Raw genomic sequence first — 12,764 nt, 5'->3', positions numbered from 1 at the left:
GGAGGGAGCGGAGTGAAATTGCCTGCTTGTAAATTCTGATGGCTCAGCTTTATAAAATCCCTTTAAACATCCATCTGCTGTAAGCATGCAGGGAACTTGATTTGTCATCTCCAGTAAGTCGGCCACGTTCTAACCTTGACCCAACTGTCGAGCAGCTACAGTGGTGTGGAGGCCACAGTTGTTCTCCGCCTAAACCATCTAAAACCCTGCCCTCAGGGAGATGGATACTGTAGATAGGTAGGTAGGTTGGTAGATTAGATGGATGTATGAATGGTTGGATGCATCGATTGATAGATGAGATAGATATTTGACATCTGCTTTTCCAAACCTTTCCGGATTCGCATTGACCTCAGATCTAATTTGAGCCCATCAGGTCCCTCTCCTCCTCCACTCATACCACTGGAGTGCTCCTCTCCTGACAAATGGCTTCTGACGTGCGCGATGACAGAGGCGGACAGGCCCGGGTGTGAAGATACTATCCTGCCACTCAGGAGGAGACCCCCCACCTTGTGCTCCCGTGGGTCACTCAAGGAGCTGATGCCTGTTTCCCCCACTAAAGCACAGGCTTCCCCCTAAGTCCTGTGACATGGAAGATCAGTGAACAATGACATCTCAGCCCTGACACCGACTTGACATGCAGCCATAAGAACCACTCCACATAAAACACACAAGTACCCAGTTGTAAACACGCAAACAAACATGTACCACAAGCATTATATTCTCAAGCATGCCCATTACATAGGGGCCACTCAGGTGTAAGCACGCTCTATTACAGACGGTTCCTTTTTTCATCACAACATCATAACCTCTGTGTTTGTTTTTTAAGAAAGTATTATCACACAAAATCCACTGGACAGATTACCATGCAATTTGGTGGAAGACTGTTGAATGGGTCAGGGAAGAACCCATTCAATTATTTTAACATTTTTGCAAAATTTCCAATGATTTCTCAGAGAATATTTCATGGATCTTGATGAAAAAAGGACAGCATGTCTAAAATGCAGTTCCAAATAAAAATCCAGACCTAGGGAATTCAAGTGTTGATTGATGAGGGGACTGTCAGGCTTTGTATATGCTCTCTCCAATTGTCCTTGTAGTTGCATCTGTGTTTTTCTGTGAGGCAAGTCTGTTAGCTTCAAGGCTGCTATGGGTTGTGTAGTCTCAGGTCCTCGTTTGGCCTTATATGGTGCAGTAATCTTCAGGGTCAGCCTCTGTCACAGTGTGACTGTGTCCAGCAGATCCTCTCGGACTGAGTTTAATGAAATTCCAGACAGGACATGGCTATAATTGTCTCTCGCAGGCAGATAGCACATATGAGATGGTTAGTTTCACACCTGCTGAGAGATGGAGGGACCATTCTCCACCATGTTTGATCTAGAACACTGACTCGGTGCGTTTGTGTAACGGAGGATGAAAATGGAGATATCAAAGCTGCATAGGTGGTAAATGATCCATGGCAAAAATCAAGGGAATGTGTGTCGAATTCCATGTGCACACCTTCACATCTTTGTCTCCATCGCTGTATCTCGGCATGATTGTCACAGGAGGTGGTCGGTGGGGTGGTGGGGGGGGGGGGGGGGGGGGTGCTGGAGCTGATAGGCTGCTGAGGGGAGGAAGAGTGTATGATGGGGAATGGCGGAGCAGCCTGGCTGTTCTGCTCCGTTTCACCATAACTGTGGTGTCAGATACGAGGATGGGCACTGATTTGAGTACCACGGGAGCCTGACTGGGTGTCAGCTAAGGGCTCTCATCCATATTCATTGTCGTAGTATCGCAACACCTCATTGCCTCGAAGACAGCACGTGGAAAGCCCTCCACCCTCCTGCGCTATTGAAGACAATTATGCTTGCTTTGCATATTGCTGAGGTGTTTCTTGTGTGAGGCAATGGCGGAATCTCTTTAATTTAATTACCTGCACCAAGGAGGTCGGAAATCATGAAACTTAATAACTTAACTAGCTTAAACATAACCTTTAATCATCCCAGTGTCTTGTGTGTGTGTGAGTTTGAGTCTTAATTCACAAAATTGATTTCAATATGAGCGAATGTGTGCGTATGAACAGCAAACACTGCAGGACATCCTGGCCCAATCTGAGACATAATCTCTGAAACACGCCACAGTTATCTTTTCAGATGGCTGCTTAAAGTTTCATATCACATCTCTCATATTCAGGTGACATTAAACTTTAAGCGTCTGGTTAACAGTGGACATGGCATAGAGGGGACGTTTCATAAATCCCTTGAAAGCAGTGTTGCAAAAACCGGGCCCTCACTCTTGAGGACCTTTGCTCACGCAATCCATCCATGTGTCACTCACTCCCGTTTTAAAACTTTCATGTTAATCCGGTGAATTATTCACACACGTCCTGGTGTGCCTGCGAGTATCCTCTGTATGTGTTAATGTACCTTACCTTAGATGCTCTCCCCTCGAACTCAAATAAGTCATAGAGGGGTTTGTTGGTGGGCGCACATCATGAAGATTTTGCTGAAGAAGATAAGGCCAGAGAAACTACAAGAGGAAGTCTGTGTGCATTGACAAACTCACTGATGTGTTACAGTTAACATATGTTTGACTTTAGGTAGATAGAGAGATAGATAGATAGTGTGGTGCATGTAAAACAGTGTAAAAGAAACAGAAGTACATGCGGCCCGCTGTATATTTGTGTCTCTTTGTGCAGCATAGTCTTGGAGGTTTGTTTCCCTACCCGCCTCCTTGCTTTGTAATATTCTTTGGTGCTGGATGAGATTTCAGCTGCCGTTGCCTCAGTGAGTGTGTGATGTGCGCCTTCCCGCCCGCCTGCCCAGCCTCTCTCTCTGTGTCAGTGAGTTACTAATGTGTTGTGCAGGCTACGGCACAGTCTGCTGCTCTACACCTCCTGCAGTTCCCGAAGGGAGTTGGAGAAGGCAGATGGGAAGGCCACTGTGCTGCTTTATTTGTGGATGATTGCAGCTTGTGCCTGTGGTGATGTGTGCACAGAACGCACGCACGTGATGAATGCCTTGACTTAATTTCAAAACAGTGTGAAAGTCGAAATAAAGAGACTCTCCACCCTTACAATGGCATGCATCTGAGAAAATGACTAGTTTAGTCGCACCAAAAGCCTTTTTCTCAGTCTTTTCTTTTTGTTTTAGTTTTGTCCCTGCACTCTCACTCACTCACTCACTCATTCATTCACAGTGGCAGCCAGACACAGACCAACTGGGAGAAAGCTCTCTTACTTTCACTGTGGTGTAGAGAGCTGTTTTTCCCTTTCTTTTTTTTTCTTTTCAGAGGGCAAGCGGGGGAGTTTGCAGCTGCCACTCGAATGCACATATGGGCAGAGTGGTGGTGAGAGGAGGATGGGGGGGGGTAAGGGGTGGGTAAACAGCACATGGTCCCCTCAGTCACTTTTTAAAGAAAGGAAGCTCTCTGCATGCTCTATACTTTTGAATTCATGTGAGTATAATTCGCAATGTTCCTGCATTATTCATCTCATGTACTATACAAAGGTAGCAGTTTATTCTACGTAAATGTATTATTTACACAAGATGGCACCAGAGAGTACAAAAAGTAAAAAACAACACATACTTAATGAAGAGGCAACAGATTAATTAGCATTGTCTATTTCTCTGTGCTCAGAAAGACGTACCTATACTGTCTCTTTATATCCAGACACACTCACACACACACACACACACACAAACAATGAACACACACAGAAAACATGCGGATGCAAACTGAGGGATAACAAAATCAACTTTTAGTTCATGGATTTCTTACACACACACACACACACACACACACACACACACACACACACACACACACACACATACATACATAGAAAATAAAGACAGTAATTTATCAACAAGCTGATTTGGGAACTATATTATCAATTGTTTCCCACTGCAGCCTCCAGACTGTACTTTATTCAATTAGAGGATGTTGTTATCCCAGTCTGTTTGTTTGCTGGTTGGTCTGTTTGTTAGCAAGATTATAGAAAAACAAGCAAATGGATTTCCATGGAACTTGATGTAGGGATGAGCCAAAGGAAGAGCCCATTAGATGTTGGTGCAGATCAGTATCAGGGGGCAGAGCCAGGAATCTTTTTTCACTTTATTTAACATTGCAAGCTTTTTCAACATTTCCCTTGATTTCTCAGAGAATACTTGATGGCTCATGGTAAAAAGGTATGTTTAGGGGACTGATGATTAGTTTGTGCAAATTGGTGCAGATCCAAATACAAATCTGGATCTAGTGAATCAAAATGTGATTTCGTAATGGGACTGCTGGGTCTTGGAAAGGTATGTACTCTACTAAGTGCCATTCTAGTTTCTTAATGATTATGTGTTGGAAGAGGGAAAAAAAGGTTAAGTGTTGCATGTCACGGGTGCAGTGATCACAAATCCACTGGAATTTTATTTGTAGATAATTTTTGACTTTATATTTGTACTAATTTTGAATGCTGTGTTGATCCATGTTGATGAAACTCTTGTAAATGGACTCACTACTTAGTATGTTGCAAAATATTTAGGAATCGGGATGTTGATTCAGGATTAATTGAGAAGATGGCGTTCATGTCCACCATTCGTTGTGCGTACCTCTGGATTTTCAACTGCCTTGTCATTTGGTGAAGATGCTTGTCCAGATGGGCTCTGGAGGGAATTAAGAGCACTCAAGCACAAGTAGAATGACAACTGATACTCCACAGACAGACTACTATTACCACTAATGGACTGCATCAATAAGAGTAGATACATTCAGCTCGAGGTTGAAAAGAAAAAAGGTTTTACTGATTCAAGTTAATTTGCTTAATTTACTTGGCTCCCGCTCAGATGTATAACGCCCACAACTTCCCATTTTATATGACAAGCTAATTTCACTTCTTCTGCAGAATCAATATTTGCAATGAAAGAAAAAAAAATCCTGTATATAAAAAGAGGAAAGTGAAGGATGAAGAGCTTCCACTATATGAAAATGCACTGCATGGCTCAGCGCCCATGTTTGAGGGTTGATGATCAGATGATATCACCCTGGCACCGACGGGCTGGGCGGTTCCTTTCCCGTCTGGGGTTGCCACAAGAGATGGACAGCAGCCCCCTGGGGGCCAATGAAATGGGTTGTCGTTAGGAGCACTTCCTGTAAAAAGTTACTTACAAATATCAGACTCATAAAACACTTTTTGTGTGTGTGTGTGTTTGTGTGTGTGTGTGTGTGGTTCAGGTATTAATGATGTTGTTGGGACCTAAGTCTAAACAGTCACATTATGGGGACACATGATGTAACTCACCGAAACTGAAGACAAAGACATGTTTTAAGGTTTAGGTTTAGGTTCAGTTTGAGGTTAAGGTTAGGGAGAGAAAGTGTCCAGGAAATGAATGCAAGTCAATGTAATGTCCTCTGAAGTGATACAGACATGACGCGTGTATGTGTGTGTGTGTGTTTGTGTGTGTGTGTGTGTGATTATAATTCATTCTGATGAGTTGATCCTAAATGGTATCATTTATGTGAGTATAAACATTCAACATGCACACAGTGCAATAAACGCATTGGTTTAAATATGTGCAGGAAATTAATCATCCATCCCATTTCGACACATTACATATCTTTGACCCCAATAGCCATTTGTCAAATCTTTATCACTTTACTGAAACAATAAGCGTATTATCGTCTGAGACTTAATGGCCACAGCCACTGTCGGTGCATTGGTTTGCAGGTGATGAGTCACAGTCTTAATTAGGTTATCCTGTTCGTCTGGACATGCAGACATGCTGACACCAGAAGCTGCTCACTGCCCGGCCTATCTGAGCAACAGCTGAGACATCACACACCCCACTAACCGTCCACTGAATGCATGACATCATCTTAGCTCCTGTGTTTTACATGCATCAGGAAGGGATTAATGTCTCTTAGGCTAAATTAAGACCACTGTTGCTCTTTGAGCATACCCTCTTATTATCTCGGTCTAATTACAACCTCCTACGAGTATTTTTTCCAATCCTGTTTGCTGTTTTCTTACTCTCTTCCTGTCGCACCTTCGCTCTACTTCCTCAACAAAGTATTTTTTCCTCAACCATGTCATCTCTGCGTGTCCCATCCTCCCTGCCTCACCTCTCTTGGGCCCCTCAGGCCGCTGCAATATGTGCGCTGCAATCTGCAGCCTTAGCGCTCTGCTGTCTCCTCAGGCCTCCCCATCACCCTGCACCCTCCCTTGTGCTTTTAGGCTCCTCTGATTAATTCATGAGCTTCCTGTGGCTCCTGTCATGTCTCATCGGGGCCACATGAAGGCACATTGTAAATAATGTAGGATCCCCAAAGACATGTTCAGTGCTGTCACAGCAGCGTGCTGCGTTCTCCCATTCAGAGGAGAGGACAACAGTCTGTGTTCCCGCATCTCTCCGACACCTATGTTGTGCTCATAACATTATTCTTACACATATGGGGGAGAGAAAGTGTATTTACAGCCGTGCTACTGGCACATGTAAGCACAGACTGTGTTTGTGTGCCACATTTCACATATCAGTCATTTTGTACTTTGTGCAAAAGCATATTTGCATGCAATTCAAAGAAATAAACGGGCAAATATAATCCTTCTGGAGCTTTCTACATATGTAAACATAGGTTTTACCATACTTATTCCACTTACGTCTGTCTGTGAAACACACATCTCGAGAACAGTTCATCTTATCTTGTTGATCATGGTCCAGGAAACGGCAGTACTGAGTTTGGTGAGATTTGGACATGCGATACGTTCAATATTGATAACATTTGAATAAACAGGCAACCAGCGCTCTGTGGCAGTCAGTGGGTCAGGGCAGCGTTGTAACTGTCAGCCTGTGTTGAACTGAGTTGGACATATCTTCTTCTATGACCTCATCAGCGACAACAACTGGGTCAAACAATCGCTGCTCTTATTTTGAAAAGTTATGAGCTTTAAAAAACATCTGAAATAGCCGACATGTAATGTATGAAAAAATATCATCTGTTCAGTAAATAATTCAAACTGATATAAAAGCAGAGTAAACAAGCTAATTCGGTTTCATTTTAAGAAAAATATTGAGTGTAAAATCTTCATTGCAGATAAACCAGGTAGGATGAACTCAAAGTTTTCTTACTACCCCTGTCACCATAGAGTGTTTGTATAAAGCTTTGCACAATATCTCCAGCAAACAAACAATAAAAAAAGTGACACTATTTGTTTGAAGAGGGCTCAATAATGACAAGGAATAATTCCAAAGTAGCTCTGGAGCATTAACACAGGCTAAACAAACAGCCCATTATAGGCAGGCAGGTTAATAGCAGGCACCAGTGATAAATACAAATTTACATAAATTTGTTCCTCAATCTGCACTTGTTTTATTTCACTACTAACAAGCATAACACTCTCCCACTGCTAGAATTTCTCTACCATCGATCATTCTCAAAGGCGTATTATTGACATCTTGTGCAGCAGGGGTGGTCAAAGCAGCATCCTATCAGCTAACTTCACAGAAATCCTTCCTTAAACCCCCACAGCAGGATGCGCAGATCAATATGGTTGAGAGACAAAATGAGCAATCAGTGCAGTGGTATAAGGAGGCTAAGGCCCTCACCTAAATCTCACACGGTGTAGTCTTCAGAGGCAGGACTTTAAGATGATCTGCTCGTTAAACAGGAACCGACCAATTCCTCCAGCACAAGGAGGATTCCTATGTTCTCCTCAGATATACACCTTTAAGACATTTGCTTTGTGTTAATCAATAAAGAATGGATCAGTTCAGGGGACTCAGCCTGGATAGGTTAGAGAAGCTCCAGCAGCCATTGTCCGTGTCATTTGTTGTATTTTCTTAACAACATCATTACTCACCCTTCAGGTATACTTCATTGTCAATCTTCTGGACATCAGGCGTGTTTACGACTCAGAAACAAGGAAGTAGTGTTAAAAGGAAGGGAGCTCAACATTGTGATGTACAGATATAAATTGAATTGAAGCCGACCACAGCTTTTTACAAGCACCTTTCATATCTGCAAGGGGACAAATGTTTCGTACTTTAAAACAGACTGAGAGTGTGTGGTTCAGGTATTAATCATGTTGTGGGGACCTAAATGTGTTTGTGCAGTCACATTATGGGGACGTGTCCTCCTTATCAGGACAAATAAGCAAATCCTAAATCTTAAATTTTAAGGTGAAGACATGTTTTAAGGGTAGATTAAGGTTAAGTTTATGTCAAGGTAAGGGTGAGGTTAAGTGTAGTTTAAGGTTCAGGTTGGGCAAGTAGCAAATAGGATTAAGATGAGAGTCTCCAGGAAATGAATTTAAGTCAATGTAATGTCCTCTAAAGTCAGAGACATGACTGTGTGTGTGTGTGTGTGTGTGTGTGTGTGTGTATGTGTGTGTGCGTGCGTGCGTGTGCTTGTGTGTGTGTGTGTGAGGTTACTTTTACCATCTCACTCATACACTAGAAGCAGACGAGCTTCTGCCACAACTTAAGGCAATAACACTTCCTCAGGTCTCCACACAAAGCTGTAATGAGTACATATCAAAATTTAGTGGCATAATTGCATGGACATATCTATATATGTACGGGCCCACTTGTCTCCATATTTGTCGAGTGAAGAGTGACAGAGATGAGACAGAGATGTAAATGTCATGGCAGTTTAATCAGATCAGCACAGGAAACCTCTTGTGGCCAACAAACCGGCTGCACACACACCATGTCTTTATTGATCTGTGCCATGTTCAGCAAATCCATCACTTATGGATCACTGTGTTTTACAATCACCTGTGTAACCTGCCCACGGTTCAACCCTGAGGTGTAATGCTGTTTAATTCTGCTTGATCTGGCGCCCCACAGCTGCTGTGTACACGGTAGAATGTGTTTGTGTGTGCGTGTGGGCGGGTGTGTGTGATCATTTATTTCCATCTCATGTGATACTTTCATGATACACAGTTTTTTCTGTTTGCCTATTTTTTTTAGCTAAAGAAGATCGAGTCTACTGATATTGTTCTTTAGGACGTTTTGAGAGACATTTAGAAATTTACTCAGAACTTTGAAAAGGTGATTTTTGTAAATGAAAGCAGTTTCATATACAACACTACTACAGTGTGCTTTTCCTATGCCATCAGGCTTATTGGGGTTCAGTATCTTGAAAGAGCTGGGGACCAAACAACCAACCTCCTGGTTAGTGGACGACCCGTTCTACCTCCTGAGCCACAGTTGCACACAATAATGGTAACTTTTGATTTTCTGCCTTTCATTAATAAGTCTGTGAAGATAATGTACATATATTTGTTAGTGGACCCCAAGGCCTCTTCACTTCAACTGTAACAACCTAGACTATTTAGCATTTTTCATTCACCTTGGTACTCCATGACATTTCCAATTTATATTAATTTAAAATCAGATTTTAACTGATGACACATTTTAGAAAACAAATGAAGCATTAGTTCTGAGGTCTCAGACACCCCAGCTGGTTGGTTAAGGGATTTTCACAGGATTCTCTGGATCTGTGAGATTGGTATCAATATTTTTACACAGCACTGCTTCCAAACTCTTTATACTGTAAGTCTGTTTCGATGTCAGTTACAAGTGATTTACAGTGGTTGATAAGAGTCTTTACAAGGACTTTGACCTCACTGCTGTCAAGTACCCTTAAATTAAATGTAATGATGGATAACATACTCCTTCCTTTGCTTGTGAACGACGTCTTGGCAAACGAAAGGAATATAAGCGGAATTTAGTATATAGAATGAAAAATGTCCTTATTCTGTTTACAATTTCCCTTTTTTTTATTACTGTCATTAAATGTAAATGGTCCATTCATACTAGTCTGTTTTTCTAGACAGCCACTCAATGTGCTTTACAGTAGAGTTTTGAGATTCACACACACACACACACACGCACACACACACACACACACACACACACACACACACACACACACACACACACACACACAGACCGTATCTTGCCCAAAGACACATGCATGGAGGAGCTGCTAACTTTTTGGTTAGCTTTACCTCCTGAGCCACAGCCGCCAAAATGTTCTGCTCTGTAATGCTCATGCATATTGGGCTAGAAGTGCAGAGGAAAAGAGAAAAATAATTTGTCACTATTTATTGTCATTGTTCACTGATACAGTCGTGGGACCACATACAATATTAGAGTACAAGTAAACAAAACACAATGGTAGAAATATTTGGCAAAAAAAGGATATGTAAGTGAAACAAAAATGAACATCTCATTCCTAAAATAAAGTGCATTCTTTGCACTGCTGCATATATTTCCCCAAAGCTGCCATGGCAGGAAGTAGGTGGGGGCCAGTGTGAGATCAAGCGACCGGCTCATGCCAGGAGATGCAGTTTACACAGCTGCTTGTGACATTACGACAGTAGCTGCTGATAACACAGACACCGACTCTCAGTCTGGCAACAGAGTTTTCTCTGATCCCTTCAGCAGCGGCGGTTTATCACAAACTGATTATACCACTCTGATTTCTTCGTGAAGCTCTTGATATCATTCAGTGGCTTGATAACCAGCGAATTATCCCTCAGAAAAAAAGTACATTCTGCCATGAATAATGCAACTCAAATTTAAATAGATTGTATTATAAATCAGCAGTGTGCTCGGAGGCTAGAGAGGTGCAGCGCCTGCTATCTTTTTTGACATAATCCTCCCCCTGGAATGGATGTCGTGGAAAGTGTTTTACTCACAATGCGATGAAGTCAGGCCTCAGCAGAGCAAATCCCATGGGCCGCCTGGAGTAACACTGCAGGAAGCTTTGTTTTGTGTTAAGTGGGAGAGCAATGGTGGATGAGACACCACAGTGGAAAATAAGGGCGCTGCAGGTGGGGAAATCTAGGACAAGCCATTAGCAGCAGTAAGATATTCATCTTCTGCACTTAACCCAGCAGTTTCCAGGAGGAAAAGGAACGAAATATCACTTTTATTTAACATGAACTAGCTCCCACTGCTTTTCTGTTCATCTTACAACTTGCTTTTGTCTTCCCTGACCCAAATAGTAGACATAACACATACCTACGCCAAGGCCCAACAGTTCCCTTAAATTCCAACAAGTCAGTTCCCTAAGAATGTCTGATCTTTTTGTCTCATCAAACCCTGGGAAATAGGCAAAAAATATAAAAGAATGGCAATGTTAAAAAAAATCAAGGATCTGCCTCTGTGTCTGGTTCAGTGCCAAATGTAATAAATTCTTTCCTGGCCCAGGTCCCATCATTCCACTAGTCTCCAGAAATTCGTAGTTTTGCATAATCCTCCTGAAAAACTAAACACAAACAAAAAAACAAACAAAATAGAATGGTATTCAGAGAGTGCATATACCTCCACCAAGGCACAACAGCCCCCTTATGGAACCACATTTAAAGTCTCTAGATCCAGATTATTGTTTTTCACACACTTGTAAATATCAAAACCCTAAACATGCCTCTTTTTATTTGTATTATATTGACAAAAAATGTTTAATCAAGATCCATGAATTATTGTATAAAAACACACAAATCCCTTTGTTTGGATCCACTCTAAAATTCAATGGGTTCTTTCTTGGTCCATGTCCCATCGTTTCTCCAAGTTATGTGAAAATTTGTGCTGACAATCGCACAAACCGAACGACAAATGTACCAGTGGACAGGGGCATAAACATAACCTCCTTGCTAGAGGTAATTACTCTGCCATTAAAAAAAATATGCTAAATAGACTAGCGTATAGTACTTTTTAGTAATTGAGCGCTGTACCTTAATCTGCAGCCTCTGGCACTCCCTGTTAAAATCCTGAACCCGATGTTCAGAGAGATTTCAGTTTGAAAAGGCCCTGCAGCACAGAGCTTGTATATTCACCAGCGGCAATCTTCTCTGGGACTCTCGACAAACAGCAGTCATTGCTTCTTTTTTTTTGCCAGAGGGCAAAACTTACTCTGCAATTAATTAAAGAGCGTTTTATCTGCTGCTTTTACAAGCTAGTGCTGTTACCACCTTTCACACAGACGCACACACACAAACGCACACCGCCGACCTCCGTCCTCCAGCTGCAGAGCTGCTGAGCCTGTAATCCCAATATAGAATTTGTTCACAGCACTTGAATTAAGTTTCACTGTGCTGCTCCTTCTGTTGGTTCTGGCTTACCTTGGCATTCACAGATCAAAAAGTAGGGTTTTAGACAATGCAAAGAAGTGCTTCCTGTCCACTCGAGCTGTGTGTTTGGTGCATTATTGAACAGGCGGCGAGTTCTTGATGTTGCTCTTGGCTCCTTGTCCTCGGAGGAGATGAAAGTCAGCTTCCACATCAGCAGGTATGGTTTTATCATTACTGGCCAGACAGGAACTATTTTAATCCATCCTTTCCTCCGCTGCCTTCCCAAAAACACTGTGAGGCCTGCAGCAGCCGTACAGTGAGTGAGGTGGTGTTGGGCCATTCATCCTTCTCTCTCTCACTTTCCACAACAATGGCAGCTTATGAATTTATAATCCAGACATAAGTGCAGAGTTTGAACTGTAGCACTTTTATTTCAGACCTGTGCTGCTTTTAGGGAACCACATAGAAAGTTAGTGCCCTTTTACATTTATGTTTCGTTTGAACTTAAAGGCTGACAAATAGACAGATAGATATAAACGGATAGATAGATGGATAGATAGAGAGATAGATGGATGGATGGATGGATGGATGGATTGATGAATGGATAGATGGATGGATGGATGGATGGATGGATGGAAGGATGGATGTATTTTATGGATGGATGGATGATAGATAGATAGATAGATAGATAGATAGATAGATAGATAGATAGATAGAT

This window comes from Pleuronectes platessa, chromosome 4, assembly GCF_947347685.1.
Source record: "Pleuronectes platessa chromosome 4, fPlePla1.1, whole genome shotgun sequence".
Lineage (NCBI taxonomy): Eukaryota > Metazoa > Chordata > Actinopteri > Pleuronectiformes > Pleuronectidae > Pleuronectes > Pleuronectes platessa.
Note: the sequence above shows the minus strand (reverse complement) of the source record.